Source organism: Hippopotamus amphibius, chromosome 14 (assembly GCF_030028045.1).
Source record: "Hippopotamus amphibius kiboko isolate mHipAmp2 chromosome 14, mHipAmp2.hap2, whole genome shotgun sequence".
NCBI lineage: Eukaryota > Metazoa > Chordata > Mammalia > Artiodactyla > Hippopotamidae > Hippopotamus > Hippopotamus amphibius.
This window is the reverse complement of record NC_080199.1, coordinates 65,330,551-65,339,171: the sequence shown is the minus strand read 5'-3', so window position 1 is coordinate 65,339,171 and position 8,621 is coordinate 65,330,551. Positions and strand designations below refer to the sequence as shown.

At 53.7% G+C, this 8,621-nt stretch overlaps 1 long non-coding RNA gene across 1 annotated transcript; it reads left to right on the top strand.

The window, feature by feature from the left end:
* Positions 1 to 3,967: 3,967 nt before the first annotated feature.
* LOC130835667 (uncharacterized) lies at positions 3,968 to 7,797 on the top strand. The gene is made up of 3 exons (XR_009049004.1): positions 3,968 to 4,276; positions 7,191 to 7,245; positions 7,660 to 7,797. It is a non-coding gene; the product is annotated as an uncharacterized LOC130835667 (long non-coding RNA).
* The last annotated feature ends 824 nt before the right edge of the window (positions 7,798 to 8,621 follow it).

Genomic DNA, 8,621 nt, shown 5'->3' with positions numbered 1-8,621 from the left:
CGTACAGTTAACACACAGACACGCAGCTGAGTTAGCTCAGCCCTTTCCCTCCGGGAGCCTGCAATCCAGTGCAGCGGAGAGAACCACAGTCATACACGCAGCGGCAAGTGAAGAGGTGCAGAGACAATGCTGGCAGGTCCCAGAGCAATTCATTCATTTTAGGAAAAACCAAAGAAGGCGTCACAGAGGAGGTGGCTTCTGAGGCTGGGTAGGAGCTCCATGACTAGAGAAGCCAGTTGAAGGAAAAGCATAAGCAAAACTAGGAGTCAGGAGAGGCTGTGACATAGCCAGAGCACAGAGTGGGGAGAAGTGGGTGAGGCTGGAAGTCAGCTGGGCCAACCCTGGAAGGCCTAGAACATTGCCATGGGGGCGGGTGTGGAAGGCAGCATAATTCCACCTGTCTTAGGATAAACTGGACAACACCAGGAGGCCAGCCTGCAGAGACGAAAGACATAACAATCGTCTAGAAGGCTGCCGTGACCCAGGAAGGTCGCCGAGGCATGGTGGCCTGGCCCACGGGGATGGGAAGGAGGTCGTAAGAGGGGACAGGGAGATGGTGGCTCTGAGGGTCTCTGGATTGGCTGGGTCAGGGGCCGGGGAGAGGGTGGAAAGTGAGGTCCCATACCTGAAATAGCAAACACAGGAGTGAGAGCAGGTCTGGAAGGAAAATGTTGAATTCAGTCAAGGAGAAAGCCCAGCTTGAGTTGTTAACAGCTCGGGCTTGTAGAAACATGTACCGATTAACTAACCCATGAGCTCGTGAGCTGCATGCAGGGCCCTGCCTTGCTCTCCTTGTTCAGGCGACTACAGTGGTGATTAGGTCAGGACAGGGGTCCCCGACTAGGAGGTGCAACAGGACCCCGGGGCGCACGGTGACAGCCCCGATGCCTCGCACCGCTCCCCCCCACCTGTGACTGCTCAGGGTCAGCGCCTAAGAGGGGACCAGAGGCCAGCCACTCAGTTCAAAAAAAATTAAAAGTCAAGGAGATTCCTTTAAACTTTTAACCTTTCTGATTAACTAGAATATCTTCATCTGTTTACCTTTTAGCTAAATAATCTCGTTAACTGATTAACTGAAGTTCATTCCCATTGGTCAGCAGAAAGGTCAGTGCAATTAGCCTCAGGAGAAACCATCTAAGATCCTGAAAGCTATTTGGTCTGAGGCAAGAGGCGATGGAGAAACAGACAGAAGATGCTTAGAGGGTGTGGCCAAGGAGAAGGGGTGGTCTGATCACTGGGGGTGAGTGACTCAGCAGTCAGGCGTGGTCCCTGGAAAATACTGAAAGGAGGCAGAGTGGAACTCGTGGAGCCCAGGATTCTGTCCTAACTCCTCACGGGACCCCACGAGCCCCACCAGGCCCACCCTCAGATAAGGCCCCAGCAGGGCATACATGCTCCAGGTCCAGGCTGTCTCAGGGCCACTGAAGGCTTTGCTGATGTTAACCTCTGACCCCACGAACTGCATAACCTGTCAGAATGCTTGCAAAGCTGACCAAGACTTGCTAAATTATCACCTGAAGAAGAGACAGCAAAGGCATGACTGGAAAACATGAGAGAGCAAAGGCAGAGTCGACTCTGAAAAATCCTGTCACCAAAAAGTAATATCCCAACCCCAACAAGCTTGGCATCAAAATCCAGGCTCCACAGAACTTCAACACTGGCATTTAATATGCAGTGTCATTTAGCAAAGGGGTCCCCAAGCCCCAGGCCATGGACCGGTTGGGGCCAGGCTGCACAGTGGGAGGTGAGCAGCAGCGAGGGAAGCCTCACCTGTGTTCACAGCCGCTCCCCATCACTTGCGTCGCCACCTGAGCTCCACCCCCCGTCAGGATTATGGTGAGTTGTGTAAGTATTTCATTATATATTACAACGTAATAATAATAGAAATAAAGTGCACAATAAATGTAATGCATTTGAATCATTCGTGATCCTGAAACCATCCCCCGACCACCACCCCGTCCGTGGAAAAAGTGTCTCCCACGAAGCCAGTCCCTGGTGCCAAAAATGCTGGGGAATGCTGATTTAGAAACAAATGACAAAAGAAAAACATGTGCCTCTTAAAAGCTGATGCGCTGAGGGCCAGAGTGAGGGAAGGGAAAATGTCATAGGATTGTTTACAAGGATTTAAATGTAAAGGAGTAGAGAGCACACAGTCTGTGGCACCCAGGAGCTCTCGGGCAGTGTGCCATGGGAACCTGCCCTAACCACAGTCTGCACGGCCAGGCGGCTCGGACGCCTGCTCCGTGGGGGCAGCCGAGATGCACGCCTTTGTTGCTTCCCCTTGAGCATGTGCAGTCCTGACACACGTGGTCCCAGCCTGGGGCCCCATGGAGGGAGATGTCTGGGGATGCTTGAGGTCACGTAAGAAAGCCGCGTGCCCGGGGCTGCCAAGGCTCCCGTGCGCGGAGCATCACGGAGGACGAGGCAAGGTGCAAACGTCTCTAAGTGCGCGGTGAACTACCCTCCCAGCCAGAGCATCCTGTAGCACGGTCAGCAAGAGCAGAGGCACAAATCTTGCCCACAACTGTCCTTCTGGGTCCCTGCGGAGCTCAAGGCCTTCTCACTAGCGAGTGAGAACAGGGCCATGGTGGTCTCAGCAAGGTGCGGGCGCGTGCCTCCCCCGAGGGGTTCAAAGCAGGAAACACTGCCCCCGGCTCTGCCGCAACTGTAAGAAGCTGAAATGAGACCCTTTTATTTTCAAAGGTTTTGTGAGTGTCCTTGAACTGCTCTGTGGCTTTTCCTGCACTGTGTGGCACTTCCAGGCGAACGGCAGAGAGGAGGTAGCAGAGGCTCGCGAGATGCCAGTGCTTTGTTCACACAACAAGTACGCATTGAGCTCCGACTTATGTGGCAGACATGGGTCTAGGTGTGGGGGATACACAAGTCCCTGCCCTCCTGGAGGCTACTCTCCAGGGTGGGGAGATAGACAATAAACCAGAAACATAGAAATAAACCAGAGTATTTAATGGGGGTAAGTGTCCTCAAAACAAAAGCAAAAAGGGGTGATAAGTAATGGAGACAAGAGGGGTGAGGGGGGACCTCTGTAAGGGGTCAGGTCTGTGCTGAGACCAGACCAAGGTGAAGGAGTCAGCCGTGCAAAGATGCGGGAAAGAGGGTCCGGGAAAGAGGGAACAGCACGTGCAGAGTCCCTGAGGTGCACACAAGCCAGAGAACAGAAGGAAAGTCAGAATGGCCAGAGAGCCCCGGGGGAGATGGTGATGGCTTGACCAAGGGAGGGGGAGGCGGAGGGCTGACATGTGGTCTGATTTGGGATATGTGAAGCCAATAGGACCTGCTTGGGGATGGAAGGGAAGGAAACAGGAGAACCAAGAGTGACTCCTTAGCATCCAGGTGAACAGAGGTGAGCGGAAAAGAAGGGGAAGTTTGGCCATGCAGAGCTTGAGGTGCCTGCTGAATATTTTAGTGGGGATGTCAAGCCAGGCCACTGGAGGGACGGGCTCAGAGGAGGGTCAGAGCTGGAGATATAAATAAGGGAGGGGGACTTCCCTGGTGGCTCAGTGGTTAAGAATCCGCCTGCCAACGCAGGGGACAGGTTCGATCCCTGGGCCGGGAAGATCCCACATGCCACGAAGCAACTAAGCCCATGCGCCACTACTGAGCCCACGCGCTGCAACTACTGAAGTCCAAGCACTCGAGGGCCTGAGCTCTGCCACGAGAGAAGCCACTGCAATGAGAGGCCCGTGCACCGCAACAAAGTGTAGCCTCCGCTCGCCACAACTAGAGAAAGTGCAGCAACGGAGACCCAATGCAGCCAAAAGTTAAAAAAATAAAAACAAAAACATTAAGGGTGAGAAACGTCTAGGGTTGGAGAGAGACGTATACGCAGCGTAGCAACACTGCCTAGCTTCCAAACACACCCAGGCAGCCCCACCCTTTGCAACCTAAGTCCCTTCATGTTTCAAACAGCTTTACAGTTTGCACACAGACTGCAGGGAGGAACCTGGCCTGGGTCCTGCCTGGCTTTTGTTTATTCACTCAGCAAACCTGTGTCCTTCGGGTCCAATACTTGCCCTGGAGAAGAGAAGAGAACGCTTGCTTGAAAAGGAGATGTGGGAATGGATGGGTACGGCCACAGGAAGAGGAGGGCATGGAGCCAGGCTGCCCGGGGGCTGCGTTTGCTGGGCCTTTACCTGGCCGAGGACCTGGGCCAAGTCCATCTGCGGGCTTGGAGGCCTCATTTGTTGGGCAAGGTGTTCCCTTCAGTCCCCAAAATGCTGCAATTACCTGGAGATGATCTTTCACAGAGACAAATCAGGTAGGCAAAAAACAAGATGGAAAAATCCTTTTCCTTCAATTATGCCTTTTTTTTAAAACCTCAATTTTACCTAAATCTTCACGATAATTGCCTGAAGCCTGGGCAGTCCCTCCCAGACAACGCAGTCTTTCAGTTAAATTCGGTGCATTGCTCCTCGCAGCAAAGATCCCCACACAGTGGCCCCCACCGCCTTCTCCCCACCCCTCCTCCTCCGGCTCCACCTCGGAAGGTGCCTGCGAAAGCTCTTTTGTACTAAGTACAGTTTATTATAAGGTGTGGTCCCCCAGACACTACCCTCTCTATATTTTGACAGTATGACTTCCTGTAATATTACTGAGTATCTCCCGTCATCTCAGAAACAAGGCCGATACCTCGTTGTTGGGTTTTTTTTTCTCTCTCCTCTCGACAATGCACTTGACATTTAACACATCATCAAAAAGTTTCTGAGGTTTTGGGGCTAAAACTCTGAAAGTATTACTTCCTGTCCCAGCAGCAGCTCAGGTGCCCCAAGCAGCCCAGAGGCTTCTGAAGTAGGGCTGCTGCTCTGCTCTCAGCCGCATGGATTTCAGAACCGGCTCAAACCCCTCCCTCCCCTCAGTGAACCCCCTCAAGGGCTAAGAAATGTGCTCTAGTCCAGAAACCAAGGGCCGCTGATCCCCGTCCCAAGCTCTGTCCCTTAGTTCTAGGGTCCTGGAGGAAGTCACTTAACCTCTCTGCTACCGAGATCGGTAGAATTGCAGAGTTGGGCAAAGTAACCTCCAAGGAATGTTCTAGCATCCAGTTCCCTGGTGTCTGCGTACAGACTTGAACTGCCCTCAAGGCCAGTAGGGCGAGACCCACTGTAAAAACCTGCAGTGCAACCACACATTTTTCCCAGAGGCAAGAAGATTATTATCTTGGTCTCCCCGAAACCCTCCCCAGCGGCCTCTCACCAGGGGAATTTACTAGACGTGCTCTGAGAAAGCTGGAGTTTGCAGCCGGCGAGGCAGAAGACCATGCCTCATTTCTGCACCTCTCCATTCCTTTCACAGAATTTGCGGTGCACGTGCCCTCGGGCAGAGCCCACGCGAGGCTCGGGGACACGGGGATGAAGGCAGAGAAGCCCACGTCCTCTGGGGTGGTCTGTGAACCCACAACTGCCCGTGGGAAGTGCTGGGGAGGACTGAGGGCCACAGGAGGGTGGCCCGGACTTGTCCTGAGTGATCGGAGGGTGCGGGAGGGAGGGAAGGTTTCCCGGAGGCACCAACACGTGAGCTGACTCAAGATTTCAGTAGCATTCGGGCAGCTCGGCCTTCCAGACAATGGCAGCAGACGTGCCAAGACCACAGCCCCTAGACAGTGCCCAATGGGCAACGCCACCCTGACCCATTAGGGCCACAGAGCCTGTGGGCTGTGCACGATCCCTGGCTGAGGCTTCAACCTCTTTCTCGTGTGAGGCTTTTAATCGGGGGGGGGGGAGGAGTCGGGAAAGGGTTCACAGAGAGGTGACCTAGGAAATGGGTCCCGTTAGCAGGAGAGATGGGGAGAGAACGGCACCGATGAGGAACGGAAGCCTGAAAGTTCAAGGTGTACAGGAGCAGCAGGGATAACCCAGGGCCAGGGGCCCAGGGGGAGGGACAGGGAGGAAGGCTCCCGTGGGGCCACACTCAGGGCACACAGGACGTGGCCCCTGCCCTGCATTCGGGCCAGATCCCGCATCAGACCCTGAAGGTCATGCTAAGGAATGTGGCATTTAGTCAGTAGGCAACAAGGCGCCTCCTCCTTTACGAGAATTACCTATTTCCTGTCCACGGACGCACAAGAGGTTTCAAGAAAGGAGGGAGACTACAGTGAAGTCTTTCCACGGCACCCCGGCTCTCCTGTGTTCAAAGGAAATGAGCCTTCACGCTCCGCTATAACCAAGGCGGGTGTCCTGTCTCTCCCGTGCGCACTGGAGGTAATAAGAACAGCCGACAGCTCTGTCCGAAGTGCTTTGACGGTCTTAACCCAACTGATCCTCGAAAGGTCAATTTTATTCTTCTCCCACTTAATCGATAAGGAAGTAAGACCCCAGGCCATGAAGGAACTTACCCACGGTCACCCAACGAGTAGTGGACGGTGGGCAGCCTGCCAGAAGAGGACTAGAGGTTGCTCTGCTAACATAGGAGAGGGTCCCAGCACACGAGTGGCCCGCGTGCCCCAAGGGGAAGGCCAGTTGCCACCGAGGGCTCTCGGGACCGCATGGGTCAGAGGAAAGGTGCTGCAGGGAGGCACAACAACACCTGAGGTCCGTCTCACCTCCCTCCACACAGCAAAGTCTGGCTCGTGTTGGATGCAGTGTCACGCCTGTCCCGGGGAAGAGGGCACAGCAGCCTAGAGAGGGCGATGCTGCCCCAAAGCCCAGGTTCTTCTGGGGGACCTGGGAGCACAGAGGTGAGAGAAGACGGAGCCGCCCTCGAGCTCCAGGAACCACAAACCGTGAGCCCCGTCAGGGGCTGAGGCTGGGGGTGGGCGCCCTGAGCTTCTTCCAGAGCTGCTCCTTCCCTCCCCCCACAGACCCGTGGCCCCCACACCCACCTTCTCTTCTCAGCCCTGTGACTGCTCTTCCTCAAGCTGTCAGTCCCGCCTGGACCATGCCAACCCCAAATTATGGGTAAAAATAAAGGAGGTCACTCCACTCGGATGCAGTTTCTCAAGGTCATCTGACGACCCAAGGGGGTCTGATAATTTTGCAAGTGGAAAGGATATCTGCTCAAATCCAAGAAGACTTTAGTTGGAAAGCGAAGGGTCTGAGGTGAGCAGACCAAATTTCAACTCAGCCTGGAAGTGGGGAAGGAAAAAAAAAACGAATGAAACAGTGATTCGGGAACAACCATTAAGAGTCTGTACCAAACACTCCACACCTGTGAACTCCTTTATCACCTCTGTCTTACAGGTGAGGAACAGCCACTAAGAGCCATTGTCCGGTGAGAGGAATGGCCAGAACACGAGTAAGTGAAGCAGCTGCTGGCTGGTTCCAAAGCCCATGTCTCCCCCTGGCACCCTACCCTATCCCTTCACAACATTTAATCAATTTTTGCCCCAAAACGTGGAGGCGGCTGCATCAGCACCTCTGCTTCCAGATCCACACAGATGAGAAACAGCCTAGAAAGTGCCTGCTAGGGACAGAAGCACTTAGAAACAGCCCTCGGCCCCACGCTCTCCCTCGCTCCCCTCCTCCATCACCCTCACTGGGCATCTAACCAGGGGCAATCCTCCTCTCAAACTTCGCCTCCTTTAGAGGAGCCAAGCACCAAGACCAACAAGCTTCCTTGCCTGGTAAGGAGGGGAAAGAGAGCAACGACCTCTCTTCTTTGTTTCCAACCACCTGAGCCTCTGACAAATCCAATTTCTTCTGACAACAGCAGACAGAAGTCATCCCTGCCCGAGACGTGCCTGGGATATTCGTGTGGCAGCAAGAGATGGCAGCTCTGCGAGACCCGGAGAGGAAGCCAGACACACCACGGTGAAAACCTAACTCTGTCTAGGAGACCAACTTCCCCCAGGTCCCCCGGGGAGTCATTAAATTTCTGTGTCTTCATTTCCTCCGAGGTAAAAAAAAAAAAGGGGTAATAATTCTGACCTACCTCACCAGAGTGCTGTGAGTAGGAATAACTAATTAACGCTAGGGAGGCACTTTAAAAGTAAAAAGCACTTTGCAATAATTAACGCGGTTCCTGCTTTCATCTCCTGCAGCCTCGCAAACAGAAGCGAGGTCCCAGATAACTACAGATGGCAGGAAGCACACCCAGGCAGCCGGCTTTCCGAAGAGGTACGAGGGCGGCTGTGTCAGGGCCATCAAAGTTGTGCTGGGGCTCCCGGCCACTGGCGACTGCTCCACGCTGACAATTCTAAATCCATTTGTATCCACTGAGCTTTCCAGAGGCCGAGGCATTTTTTCATTTACAGCGAACAACACATGCATGCCAAGCTCTGAACGGGGAGCACGGAGCGAAAAGGATCGGAAAGTCTCTGGGGCTGCTGCTGAGTTGTCTTGAAAAATCAAAATGCACTTTTTTTTTTCTTCAAAGACTTTGCTTTTATTCATCATTATAAAACCAGCCACGTCCTGGAGGTCTGCAGCTGCAGGGGACGCATGCAAAATAGGCTTTCTGTGACACACACACACATGCACACACACACACGCTCCAACACTTCTTGTGAGCAACCGGGAACAGGGGAATCTACGTTTGGAGCCCAGCCTTCACCTCCACTGGGCAAATTTTGCCAAATAGCATGTGTCTGCCACCCTCCCCCCAAAAGCACCTCCTTTATGAGGACATTCCTATCTGGGGAGGAGCCTTAGAGAAGATGGATGTGTCTTTAA